Raw genomic sequence first — 15,267 nt, forward strand, 5'->3', positions numbered from 1 at the left:
TATTTATTATTATTATTATTATAAAAAATATCAAAAGTCATAGCTGTGATGTGACTGCGGTAATCACTAGCCATAAAATTTTATAAGACGTCATATATGCACTTTTGATACAGCCGAAACAATTAGTATAGTAGAAATTAAAAAGGTACGATAAGGATATATATGACGTTGCTAATATTGCAATTATATTGGCGCGATGTAAATGCGGTACAACAAATTAGCACACGTCTTGCGAATGTAATTATCATAACTACAACTGACAAAATGAACACACGGCGCGCGCCGCGCATGTAAAAGAGTCGTGAAGTGCTTACGTCATGCGCGTATACCCTACTGATCTCATCTATTTTTCATCATCTACATCATCTACTGATCTCATCTTCATGTCGCAACAATCTCATAATAAGTTTAATATATAGAGATCAGTGGTATACCCCACAGACGCACGCCCATGCATACGCGCGAGCGCAGGCACGCACTAAACGCGCACGCACGCACGCACGCACGCATGCACACACAGATACACACACACACGCACACACACACACCGACACACAACACAACACACACACCAGGCGTAGAATAGCGGGGGGGATGGGGGATGCATCCCCCACTTATTGACGTGGGGATGGCGTGTACAATCATTCCCCCTACTTTCAGGAGGAAAATGGGGGATTCAACATTTTCTGGGGAGGACCCGCATACCCCCGCATGTTTCTTACCACCCTCCTCGAAATCCTGCATTGCCACTGTCGAGCGTAACAAATTTAGCACCCCCCCTTCAAAAATCGTTCCGCCGCGCCTGTAGAGTACTGCTAACAAAATTATGATTATGAATATTTGTATGCATATCAAAGTCACATTTGAGTTCATCTGACAAGGGGCGTAGATAGCGGAGGGATGGGGTATATCCCCACTTGATTGAGGTGGGGTGGCTTTCATCACCCCCTACTTTCAGGAAGAAAATGGGTGGGAAAAATTTATATTTTACAGACAATAAATACTGGATATTTATCTACAAATCCGTCATCGCTATTCATACTCTCCTAATGTATTATTACAGAAATGGAATTTGAAATACATCGTACTGTAAAATGGCTGTAATTCGTTCAAGAATGACATTATTTTACTGAAACTCAGACGGTTAATTTTGGACGCATTCCCCATATACGATTTTTTTTTCCAATTCCTAAATCACGTCGTTGCTCACTGCTCCACGAGGTTAAAATCGCTTGCTTTATCAAAATTAGGAATAGACCTATTAGGGAGTCGCTGATCGGGATATTGCATTCGCTTCACGGCCGCCGGGGGTGCCTCTGACCATGCGGCAACAATTCACGATTTCAGGTCCTCATCTCTTTGGGAGGGCCGGATGGCGATCGCGGGCCGGGCTGAGACGGCCATGCCACCTTGACAGACTACCCGTATCCTTCCCGATTTTATACTACAGGCGCGTGAATACATGCACCTATTGGTTTCAAATCTTGCGCTTGTTTTCCGCTGGCTCTCATATTCTTTTTGGCCAGTTTAAGGTTGCTCACTTCTCAGTAAAAATATACGTTTTATCAAAATTTCAGGGGCAGACTGATTCTAGTGCTGAAGTTCGTCAACGGGGTCGGTAAAGTCAAGAGCGCGGCTGGTCGCCCCCTTCCGCCTAGAAATTTTCAGGGTAAAACCCTATTCTAGCCTAGTAAGTTGCCTGCACTGGCAACCCCAGTGCGGGACATGTACATGTACCCGTAGCAGCCAAGATCCCGTGTAGTGAACCGCCATTTTTACTCTTTGGTGTCCCAAGGTAAAAAAATACTCAATCAACAAGTGATGTTATTGCGTGATGTAATTGTTTTAATAGTGCTGCCTCATTAAGTGCAGGAAATTGCATCGAGAGGTGTTACTTCAACAAGAATTTCCGGGGGAGGTCTCCCACCTGGACCTCTCCTAAACAGGAGGGGACACCAACCTGAAGGGAGGAAAAATCCTGAACTCATTTTATGATAGAAGAGTGTCGCAAAATTGAAGTTGCTTTGTAGATTGCAAGCTGTTTTAGACAATTCCACACAGTGCGCGCCTTCGTGCCCTGACTCGCATAATGTCCCCCCGCGCCTCCCGCCCCCGCGCCTAGAATTTACTTTCTGATCCGCCAGGTGGTTAATTGGTTTCTGTTGTGCTGGGGCCGTCGCGTGTTCCTCCTGCACTCCAAAGGAAAAAAATTACCCTCGAATTCCAGCAATAATGGCAGCTTACAATGTCAATTTGTTCAATTACCTCAAAAACGACCATCTTGAAAGTTTCTAAATTGCGGGTAAAAACTAAGAGCCCGTGCCCGCGGGCTCCGCCCCCTGGACCCCGGGCAAGGGCTCTGCCCCTGCACACGTCAGGGCCCCTACGCGCGGGCCCTGTCCCAGGTACCCATTAAGGGATTTGCGCGCAAGGCTGTTCGCGTGTGTCGCTACTCGCACACCGTTTCATAATACATTATATGGCAGGGTACCAGCGAAATCAATTCCCCCCCCCCCCACAACTGAGGACCTGTCTACGCCCAGCTGACACACACACACACACACACACACACAACACAACACACACACACTACACACACACACACACCACACACACACCACTACACTGGTGAGCTTAGATATTTTTTATTTTCAAAGAGATCAGTTTACACGGCCAAGTAAAATTCAGCCAGTTCGCGACATGTTACGGCTTATCGTTAAAAAGGATTATCGAAGTATACCGCAGCGTTTGCCCGAACGCGAGTTGATTCGTCTCACTTTACCGAAGCGCCCTCTGTCCCCATATGCTGGCATAATGGCCGACAGCCGTACAGCTGCTACGATCTTCTAAGGAGTCTCCGAAGTGCCAGCCGTAATGAAGTATAAAAAAGGTTACATGTATGCAATGCTTCAAGTTTGTACATTTCGCTAGCGTAATATACCCCGTTCTTAATGGAAATTTTGTAGAGTTATTAATTTTCAATGTCACTGCGTACGTAAACCACGTTGCTCCTTTCTCGTGTCCTCATCCATGATGAATCATGATTCCATTGTGACTGTCAAATATACATCATGTGATGTGCAAGGCAGGTCAACAGAAATGACGCAATGAGTAGTTTAGTGTGGTACGTCTTGCATACAGATTGAACCTACTTAATAAACTATTCCATCTCCACATTCCACATACACTGCTTTCCATGCAGAAGTTGCAGGGCTTTAATTGACGATTGTGCAATTATGTAACTTGTAAAATCACAGGCACTTGTATCTTGTATCCTGTATCTTGGGCCCGGCGTCCCTCTCTAGTATTTCATAAGGCACTGATTTCTCTTGGAATGTGCGGGCGGAATGCCTGTAGATAAGGAAATTCTGTCTACAAGTTAGCATTAATTCTTTTACTTTCTCTAATTGATAAGGCAGTGGCTACGGGTACGGTAGCCGTATCTTAATGTCTCGAGGCTACGGTCGACGGGAGTCCATTCGCTTTCATAGCTTAACCGCAGACAAAGATGCGGCTGGCGGTGCGTAGATTTCGAAATAACGCCTTGGCGAGAATAAATTCACGATTTGACGAGTTTAGATGAAGCTAGAACGCCCTAACCCTAACCCTAACGCCTAAACCCTAACGCAAAAAAGGGGCTTGAACGACCGACGGCTACCGTACCTCCAGCCACTGCGAATTGATAATGCCTTTCTAACATATTCTAACCTCATAACCTCATAAGTGATCATCTTGAAAAGTCCTGGGGACTATAACGAAGATGGAGAGAGTGGATCAAGTCGGTAGATCCACACTGCGGATCGCAGCGGAAAAAGTTGTAAATTTGCTATTTACTAAGGATGAAGGCAGTGAATTCCAATACGGAATCACAGAGACAAAGAAGCTAAACTTAAAAGAATCCTTAGAAGTTTGTACATGCCGAAAACTGTGATCACGCTCAGATGAGCGGGTGCAGCGAACAGGCTTCATTAAGCAAGAAGGAATGCCAATTTTCATCTCACCATGATAAATTTTATAGAAAGTTATGAGTTTTGAATGAAGAAAGCGGACACGAAGAGGAGGCCATTCAAGACGAGCCAAAACAACATCAGCACTATCATCATAGTTTCTGGAAACCCATCTCGCAGCTTTATGCTGAATGGTGTCAAATCTAGAGCAGTTCTATAGGGGCACCAGGCTGGCGAAGCATATTCTAATATGGGCAGAACCATAGTTTTGAAAGCTAGGGACCGAGTTTTAGAGTCAGCAAAGCTAAGATTACGCCGTAGCATGCTGAAAGATCGGGACGCTTTCTTACAAATGAAGTCCATGTGGGCATTCCAGCGAAGATCGTTACTAATAATAACACCCAAATATTTGTAAGTAGGGGTAAGAGATAGATATTTATGATACAATGAGTAAGTAAAAGTCAAGGGTGATTTGGAGCGAGTAATGCGAAGAATTTTACACTATTCTGCATTGAATGACATACCCCATGATGTTGCCCACTTCTCAGTACGAGTAAGGACCCTCTGGAGGGCTAACTGGTCACTCTTATTGTAGATCAGGCCTCGAATTAAGCGACGAGAGGGGCAAGGCAATTTTTTGGGGGCATGTGAAAAATTGCCTTGAATTTTCTCTAAAATGGATGGGCACCGAGGCAATTTTAAAAGGCATCAAGGCAACTCTCACAATTTGAGAAGGGCACCAAGGCCATTGTTATGGAAAACTTTGTATCATCGTATGAATTCTACTAAAATTTCTCTAAATTTACTGCATTTAGCAAGCTACACACCGTACAGATCACTGGCCATTCTTGCGCGAGCGTCGTTTCCCGCGCTTTAAATCGCACGCGGGCCGAGTCCGGGCGTGCAGCATTTAAATATTCGTGTTCTACCACGCGCATACACAGGTGCACTATTTATCGATCGTCTACTGGCAGCGGTTGGCAGCAATACCACGTTATTGTTTTTGCCGCCGGGTAGACTGGTATCCGGCCTCACGCTCTGCTAGAGATTGTACACGCTCTGCGACAAACAGTGCGGCCGCGAACCAGTCTAGCCAGAGGCAGAGGCACCGACGGCAATTACAGAAAAGGGCAAGGCAGGTGACTGCCGTCGGTCGGGTTGGATTTTCAGGGGCAGTACGGCGATTGATAGGGGCACCGCCGGCAATTGCCGTCGGTGCCGTCGGTTAATTCGAGCCCTGTTGTAGATGGTGTGGTACAGAACAGCGTCGTCAGCAAAGAGGCGAATAGAAGTAGAAGGGTCAGTTTCCGCCAACAAATCATTTATAAAGGATAAGAACAGCAGTGGACCAAGCACTGAACCTTGGGGTATACCCGATGTGACAGCGGCCACATCTGACATGCTGCTGTTAACACAGACAATTTGAGATCTATCCTTCAAAAAGTCAGAGATCCATTTTAACGTAGTAGTATCCAAACCCAAGTGACCAAGTTTGAAGATTAAAAGGTCATGAGGAACCCTATCAAAGGCCTTACTAAAATCTAGGAATACTGCATCAACCTGCTGAGATTTGTCGAGACTTAGTGTCCAGTCATGAAAAACGTTGATTAACTGGGTAACTGTAGAAAACCCGTGCCGAAACCCATGTTGATGATAGGACAGGATATCATGCCTATCGAAATGGTACATAACAGAAGAGTAGATTATATGCTCAAATGCCTTAGAGCAAAGGGAAGTCAAAGATATTGGGCGATAATTTGACGCAAGGGAAGATCCACCACCTTTATAAACTGGGGTTATAAGAGCCTTTTTCCAATCAAAAGGAAGAGAACCTAGATCGTATTCTAGTGCTGGTTTTAGTATTTTTGGGTTATCACTTTTCCAATCTTCTACTCGTTCCCCTTTATTGTACCCTTTATATACCTTACGCAAGTATAAATGTTCGGGAAAAAAATGAGTATAAATGTTCACTTGAAGCATTTCAATAAAATATAATGCTAAATAAATACGAAATCTAATACTAGTACTACAAAATTCTTAATGTTTCTATACTCTCTTTCACCTGTTATTGCCGACAGTTTCCTGTAAATTCCGTGTAAATGCTCTATGCACACACACTACCCGGCCGCCATTGTCGACAGTGCACAGTGACAGTTAAATGTATAGCAGGTAGGAAAGCGCTCGACTCAAATCCGCTCGACGCTCGATGGATTTCACACGATTACAACACAAAGACACAACCATTCTACTCCATCTTTGTTTCAATTTCAACAGCAGTGTTCACTTGTTAGAAATACAGATTGTCTCTGTTGGTAACCGAGCTCTGTCACGCGAAATCACAAAAACATTGGCGAAATTCGAGCGTTCGCTAACGTTGCGCAGTCAATGTAAATGTCTGCAAGTACATGGCTATAGGCGGCGCATTGCATTTTGGGAAACTACCACGCTGCTTTCCACCTCCCGTACGAGCCTCGCCATTGGAGCGTTGCAAAAACGTTGCAGCGTTGCGGCGCAAAAATGACATCACGAATAGCGCCGCTAGGTGTTTCCTGATTCCGGCAGACATTTACATTGACTGCGCAACGTTAGCGAACGCTCGAATTTCGCCAGTGTTTTTGTGATTTCGCGTGACAGGGCTCGGTTACGAACAGAGACAATCTGTATTTCTAACAAGTGAACACTGCTGTTGAAATTGAAACAAAGATGGAGTAGAATGGTTGTGTCTTTGTGTTGTAATCGTGTGAAATCCATCGAGCGTCGAGCGGATTTGAGTCGAGCGCTTTCCTACCTGCTATATATTTAACTGTCACTGTGCACTGTCGACAATGGCGGCCGGGTAGTGTGTGTACATAGAGCATTTACACGGAATTTACAGGAAACTGTCGGCAATAATAAGTGAAAGAGAGTATAGAAACATTAAGAATTTTGTAGTACTAGTATTAGATTTCGTATTTATTTAGCATTATATATTATTGAAACGCTTCAAGTGCCTGTGTGTAAAATGATGGGGTAAAATACGTGTCGTTAGTCTTTCTGTGCAATAAGTTGAGTAACATAACTTTGCATCTATCACCTATCCAGTGTTTGCCACTGAGCAGTAATTTAAGCTGTAGTCCTGCAGGGCCTATAGCTCCTAAAAGTTGCAGGCCTGCCAGCAAAGCTATAGGCCCACCAATTTTGGAGCAAATTACAGTAATAAAACAGCATATCATGACATCCTTGAGATTCTTCCTTGTGTTTATTAGTCATTATCAATGTCCATAATCATAATCCCACTGTTTTTCCTTTCTTTCGTCGGATGACTGTTTATGCTTCTTTGCCGGGGGCTCACAATTAAGGAAACGCCACATCGTTGTTATATGTAGCTCCTTGGTAACTACGACTCTCTACTTTGACAGCAGAGAGACAGACTGGTAGTCTGGTACACATCGGTAGCAACGTAGTAGCATCTCATAACATTACGAGTGGAGCCGTCATACGTACACCAGTCTAATCCTGTGTCGATCATACAGTCATGTCGATTGGTCGAAATCTGAGACACTTGTTCTGGCCAGACCCATGGTCACCCACCAATGAGAAACGATTTCATGTTACTCGCAGCTAATTCCGCACTCGACTGGCAACTTGCCCTTTAGTTTACTACACTGTGGTGCGCAGCTTGGAACAGGGTTCCACTTCCAGGCTATCGCCTTTTCATTTACAATCAGGCTGCGCGAATATGCAGTGGGCGAACGCATTGTTTACATGTATGTCACGGTTTATCACGGATTAGTTTTCAAATAAATGCCCCTGGAAGTTAATATGCAAGAAAAGATTTCTACAGGTAATAGACAAATAGTTTCTCAGTGTTTCGAATTTTTGGTGATCAAATAGCTGTAGGATCAGCGGGCCTGTTTTATCAAGAAGCTGTAGGCCCGGCATCGAAACTGTTGGCGGCGGGCCGACGGGCTGACGTGAATTTCGAACACTGCACCTATCACCTGTTTTTGGGGCCAAAAATAGAAAGCCTTAGGCTTATTATAAGTATTAACCCTTCGTTATTGTTGAAACTATACAACAATTTCTTACAAGCAATCTCTTACAAACAATTTTTATGCAATACAATGTCAATAGTCTTCTTTAAGTGCTGCCCCAGGTGCAACTGAACAGGCTGCAGCGTGTCTACATGAAGCTGCTCGGCTTATCTGCAATGTACCTAAGTTTGGTCACATATCGTCTGTATTATATCGTTTCAAGAGCACATAAGATTGCGCTCTTGATTGTTTGCATTTGGCTGCCAGTCAATTTCCGTATAGTGTTTAAAATACTTCTTATCACTTTTTTAAAAGGCATTGCATTGTATGTAACCAGATTAAGTCGGTGAATATTGGTCATATTAAAAAGAGAACTGGTCTGTATAGACTGAACTCTGGAAGATACCAAGTAAGTCTGACAGCAGTTTGCTGTCTGCCTCCTCATGGCCGTTCAAGATGTTATAGACTCTAATCATATCCCCGCTCTTTCTACGGTAGGCAAGTGAGTACAGCTTAAGATGTTCTAGTCTCCCTCTATAGCTTAGTTCCTTGATTTCTGGTGTAAGTCTGGTCACTCTCCTTTGGACTCTTTCCAGGGTATCAATATCCTGTCTCATAAAGGGAGCACAGGCTGAGTTCGCATATTCCAGGTGTGGTCTTACGAGGGCTGAGTAGAGTTTGTCAGATCACTGTGGCGGAGTCTAGGTAGTCAAAGCTCCTTCTGATGACACCCACTATACTGTTGGCTTTATTGGTGATGTTAATGATGTGTTTTCTGAACTTTAGTTGGTGGTCTACTACTACACCTAAGTCATCTTGAAGAGTGTTGCAGTCTGTAGGACTAGATAGTGTTCTATACATTTTTGTGTCATCTGCAAAGAGTTTGCATACACTGTTGATTACCTCCAGCATGTCGTTGATGAAAATCATGAACAATATTGGCCCAAACACACTTCCTTGCGGTATCCCGCTGGTGACATCTGACCATTCAGAGAATGTTCCATTTATACATACATGTTGCCTGCGATTTGACAAGATGTATATATATATATATACGTGTTTCCCCTGCATTGAGACGAGCGAGGTGGGCCGCTTCGCTCAAATTCTCAGCCGCCACAGAAATTTGTCCAAAACACCGCCTCGATGACGAAACCTTTGACAACTTGAAAAAGAGATTCAAGAGTCTCATACAATGTGTTCAGAACTTCAGAATAGCTTTGAATGCACCAAATTGCACCATTTTTTCACAAATTTTCCCCAGACCCCCTAGCTTGGGCCAGCACCTGTGCTGCTCGCTTTGCTAGGACCTCGAAACACGCAAACACATAACACACAAAATTCACCATCTCACAGACCTTTTTGGCCAAGGGAAACTGTCAAACACTGTATATACATATCATATCAAGAGCTAATAATAAGGTATTATAATTATTAGCTATTGATGATATATATCACGGACGGATATATATATATATTATTACGGACGGTTAACCACTGCTTACTTTGCATCGGAATACTTGGATACTTGGAAAATTAAGTATCTAGTTGTAGGGTCGTAGCTAAAGTAAAGCCCTAGGGAGGGTAGTATGTAATATGTGACATTGATGAGTATAATGACGAGGGAGGGGCGTAGGCCGCGTAGCTCAAAGTTCCAGTGTACAGTGTGACAGAGTTGGTGTGCGATGACGATTTCACTGCTGACTATATATTTTACATATCATACGACGCTACGCTTATAGGCCTACTATAAAATTATAGTTATTCGCATTTAATGGGCTTTTATTTTAGTTAAAAAAATCTAAGGAGGGTATATAGCTGCCTCCGAGGCCACATTGCCATGCATAATGTGCCTAGTCGAACCAATACAGAACTGCAGAAATAATTAGAAAAACGTGCAATAGATAGGTCTACCACAACCTGGCTTTAGTAAGATCAGGCTAACATTTTGGCGCATCACGTAATAATTTTACGATAAGAATATAGAAATCATTATTATACTTTTCGGACACAAATGAGATAAAATTTTAATATAACGCATTGGTATTTATTTATTTATTATTATTATTATTATAAAAAATATCAAAAGTCATAGCTGTGATGTGACTGCGGTAATCACTAGCATAAAATTTTATAAGACGTCATATATGCACTTTTGATACAGCCGAAACAATTAGTATAGTAGAAATTAAAAAGGTACGATAAGGATATATATGACGTTGCTAATATTGCAATTATATTGGCGCGATGTAAATGCGGTACACAAAATTAGCACACGTTGCGAATGTAATTATCATAACTACAACTGACAAAATGAACACACGGGCGCGCCGCGCATGTAAAAGAGTCGTGAAGTGCTTACGTCATGCGCGTATACCCTACTGATCTCATCTACTTTTTCATCATCTACATCATCTACTGATCTCATCTTCATTCCAAAATCTCATATAAGTTAATATATAGAGATCAGTGGTATACCCACAGACGCACGCCCATGCATACGCGCGAGCGCAGGCACGCACTAACGCGCACGCACGCACGCACGCACGCATGCACACACAGATACACACACACACGCACACACACACACACACACACACACACACACCAGGGGCGTAGATAGCGGGGGGGATGGGGGGATGCATCCCCCCCACTTATTGACGTGGGGGATGGCGTGTACAATCATTCCCCCCTACTTTCAGGAGGAAAATGGGGGATTCAACATTTTCTGGGGGAGGACCCGCATACCCCCGCATGTTTCTTACCACCCTCCTCGAAATCCTGCATTGGCCACTGTCGAGCGTAACAAATTTAGCACCCCCCCTTCAAAAATCGTTCCGCTTACAGAAAATGGGCAATGCAGGTTACTGCCGTCGTCGGTGGATTTTCAGGGGCAGTACAAGCGATGATAGGGCCACCCGCCCGCAATTGCCGTCGCGGTCGGTTAATGTCGAGGGCCGTGTTTAGATGGTGTGTACAGCGAACACCGCGCGCAGCAAAGATCGAATAGCAGTAGAGAATGGGTCAGTTTCCGCCAACCGAATTCATAAAAGAAAGAAAGCATGACCAAGCACTGAGCCTTGGGTGTACGCGTGTGAACCAGGCGCCACTCATCTGACATGCCTCTTTAACAACATACAATTGCGATCTATCCTGAAAAAGTCGAGATCTCATTTTAACGTAGTAGTATCCAAACTCCATGCCAAGTTTGAAGATTAACAGGTCCATGAGGAACCCTATCAAAGGCCTTAGCTAAAAGTCTAGACTACTGCTCAGACTGCTAATGTCAGATTAGTGTCCAGTCTATGAAAACGTTGATACTGGGTAACTGTTAGACAACATCCGTCGCGCGAAACCACATTGAGAAGGCACAGGATATCAGGCCTATCGACATGTAACATAAGCAGAAAGTAGATATTGCTCAAATGCCTTAGAGCAACAGAAGTCCAAAGATATTGGCCGAAATAATTTGACGCAAGGGGAAGATCCACCACCTTTATAAACCGGGTTATAGAGAGCCTTTTCGCATCAAAAGAAAGAGACCTAGATCGGGATCTAGTGCTGGGTTTTAAGCATATTTTTTTGGGTTATCACTTCCAATCTTCTACCTTCCTGAGCTTTCCCTAGTACCCTCTATAAATCCTACGGCAAGTTAATGTTCGGGACAAACTGAGTATAAATTATGTACACTGAAGGTGCTTCATAAAATAGATAGCTAAATAAAAATACGAACTAATACTATACACAAAATTCTTAATGATTGCTCTACTCCCTCTCCTGTGTGCTGACCTGTTATTCGCAGACAGTTTCCTGGCTCATATTCCAGTTAACCATGCTCTATGCACACATCACCTACCGCGCCGCCATGGGTCGACAGTCGCAGCAGTGACAGTTTAAAATTTAATCGCAGTATGAAAGCCTCGATCTCAAATCCGCTCCCGCCGCGTCAGATTGATTACCACGAGTGTGTACAACCACAAACGACCACCATTCACTCCATCTTTTTCAATTCAACGCAAGGTTCACGTGTAGAATACAGATTGTCTCTGTTCGAACGCGACGCTCTGTCCACTGTCGAAATAACAAAACAATGGCGAAATTCGAGGAACGCGTGCGTCGCTAACCGGTTGCGCAGTCAATGTAAAGGTTGCAATACATGCGTATAGGCGCCGGCATGCCTCTGGGGAACTATCCCCGTACCGCTTTCCACCTCCCCGTACAGCCTGCGCCATTGGAGCGTCTGCAAAACCGTTGCCAACGTGTGCGAAGCGCAAAAGACACTCTGCACGATAGCGCGCCGGCTAGGATGTTCCGATCGGCAGACCATTTAACATTGACTGCGCACGTAGGGAACGCTCGGATAGTCTCGATATTCGCCAGGTTTTGCTCCGACTCTCTCGCAGTGACAAGTCGGGCCCGGTTACGAACCTGAGACGGAAGGACGCACTGTAACTAACAAGTGAACACTGGCTTGAACTTGAAACAAGTGGAGTAAATGTTGTGTCTTTCTGTATGTAATCTGTGACATCCACTCGAGCCGGTCGCAGCGTATTCTGGAGTCGAGCCGCCCTTTACCTACCTCGGCTTATTATTTTAACTGTCACTGTGCCTGTCGACAATGCGCAACGGCGTATGCTTGTAGTACAATAGAGCATTACACGGATTACCGCAGACTGTCGCAATAATAATGAAAGAGAGTATAGAACAATTAAAATCTGTAGACTATATTCAATTTCGTATTTATTTAGCATATATAATTATTGACACGCTGCAAGTGCCTGTTGTAAAATATGGGGTAAAAGACGTGCTCTTCGTCTTCTGTGCAATAAAGTTGAGTAACCATAACTTTGCCATTTCTATCACCTATCCAGTCGGTTTGGCCCACTGCGCAGTGTAATTAAGCTGTGTCACTGGCAGGGCCTATACTCCTACCCAATTGCAGGCCTCGCCAGCAAAGCTATAGGCCCAGCGCATTTGTTGGCAGCAAATGGTAAGTAATGAGGGAATAGGCAGCAAATCATGACATCCTTGAATCTCTCCTCGTGCTGTTAAAGCCTAGTCATCTATCGAATGTCTAATCATAATCCACTGTTTTTCCTTGTCTTTCGCGTCGAGCATGACATGTTTATGCTTGCTTTGCGGGCTCATACAATTAAGGAAACGCCAGCAAGAGTCCGTGTTAATACTGTACTCGCTTGGCTCACATACACTCTCTACTGTGACATGCAGAGAAGACAGACGAGTACTGGTAGCACATGCGTAGCAACGTAGTAGCTCTCATAACATTCGCAGTGTGGAGCGTCATCAACGTACCCATCTATATTGCCCTGTGTCGATCATACAGTCCATTGTCGATGGTGGTCGAAAGTCTGAGACACTTGTTCTGGCCATACCCCTGGTCACCCAGCCAATGAGAAACGATTTCAATCGTTACCGACTAATTCCGCACGGTCGCCGCCCGCTGCCCTTGCTAGTATACTACATCGTGGTGCGTCAGCTTGGAACAGGGTTCCACCTTCCAGGCTTCGCCTTTCCATTTACAATCAGGCTGCGCGAATCTGCAGGGGCGGAACGCTGTTTTACTGTAATGTCAACGGTTTATCACGATTAGTTTTTCACAAACTGCCCCTGGAAGGTACACTGCATAGAAAAGATTTCTACAGTCATACGAGCCAATAGTTTCGCTGCAGTGTTTCGCAATTTTCGTCTCAAATAGCTGTTAGGATCAGCGCGCCTGTTTTCATCAAAGAAGCTGTAGGCGCGGCACGAACTTCGTTGGCGCTGGCCGACGGCTGACGTGATTTCGAACACTTCGCCCCTATCCCCATGTTTTTGGGGCGCTAAAATAGAAAGTCCATTAGCTTATTATAAGTACTCACTTCGTTATTGTTGGAAACTATATCAACAATTTCTAGCAAGCAATCTCTTTAACACAACAATTTTTATGCCATACACATGTCCAATAGGTCAGTCTCTTTAACGTCCTGCCTCCAGTGCACCTGACAGGCTGCAGCGTCCTACATGAAGCGCCGGCTTATCGCATCGTACGCTAAGTTTGGTCACAATCGTCTGTACATATCGTTTTCACAGAGGCACATAAGATTGCGCTCTTGATCTGTTGCATTGCTGCAGTCACTTCGTACTAGTGTTTAAAATACTTCTTAATCAGCTTTTTTAAAAGGCATTGCATTGTCTTAACCAGGAATTAAGTCGGTGAAGTATTGTCATCATTAAAAAGAGAACGTCGATCACACTGCAACTCTGGAAGATACCCCAGTAAATTCTGACCGCAGTTGCTGTGCTGCCATCCTCTGCCTTTCATGATGTATAGACTCCTACTCATAACCGCCTTCATACGGTGGCACGTGATACAGCTTAAATGTTCTAGTCTCCTCATCCACGCTTAGCTTCTTTGATTCTGTGTAAGTCTGGTCACTCTTCCTTTGACTCTTCCCGGGTATGATATTCGCTGTCTCATTAAAGGGAGGACACAGGCTGAGTTCTGCATATTCCAGGTGCGTCTTACAGGGCTGGAGTAAGTTTGTCAGATACCGTGGCGGCGTCTAGGCGTATCTAAAGACTCTCTGATGACACCACTATACTGTTGGCTTATGGTGATGTGAGATGCGTGTTTTTTGCTGACTTTAGTTGTGCGTCTACTACTACACCTAAGCATCTTGAGAGTTGGCGTCGTAGACTAGCTAGTGTTCTATACCTTTTTGGTGTCATGCTGCAAAGAGTTTGCATACACTGTTGATTACCGTCCAGCTGTCGTTGATTGAAAAATCATTGAACAATATTGGCCCACTCACCTTCTTGGCGTATTCCCGCGGTGCCATCTGACCATTCAGAGAATGTTCCATTATACATACAGCCTGTTGCCTGCGATTGACAAGATGTATAATATATATCATAACCGTGTTTCCCCTTGCCTGGACGAGCGACGGTGCGCCGCTTCGCTCCCCAATTCTCAGCCTTGCCACATCGACATTTGCTCCAACCAACACGCCTCGAATGACGAAAGCCTTTGACAACTTGAAAGAAGAGACAAGAGCTCATACAATATCTCAAACTTCACCAATAATGCTTTGAATGCAGCCAAATTGCACCATTTTTTTGCAATTTCCCCAGACCCCTAGCTTGGCCAGCACCTGTGCGCTGCACTTTGCTAGGACCTCGAAACACTGCAACACATAACACCCAAAATTCACTCATCTCACAGACCTTTTTTGCCAAGGAAACTGTCAAACACCTGTATACTATATATTATATACGATATATATTATATATATAGTATATATATTATATAT

Source organism: Priapulus caudatus, unplaced genomic scaffold (genome assembly GCF_000485595.1).
Source record: "Priapulus caudatus unplaced genomic scaffold, Priapulus_caudatus-5.0.1 Scaffold564, whole genome shotgun sequence".
NCBI lineage: Eukaryota > Metazoa > Priapulida > Priapulimorpha > Priapulimorphida > Priapulidae > Priapulus > Priapulus caudatus.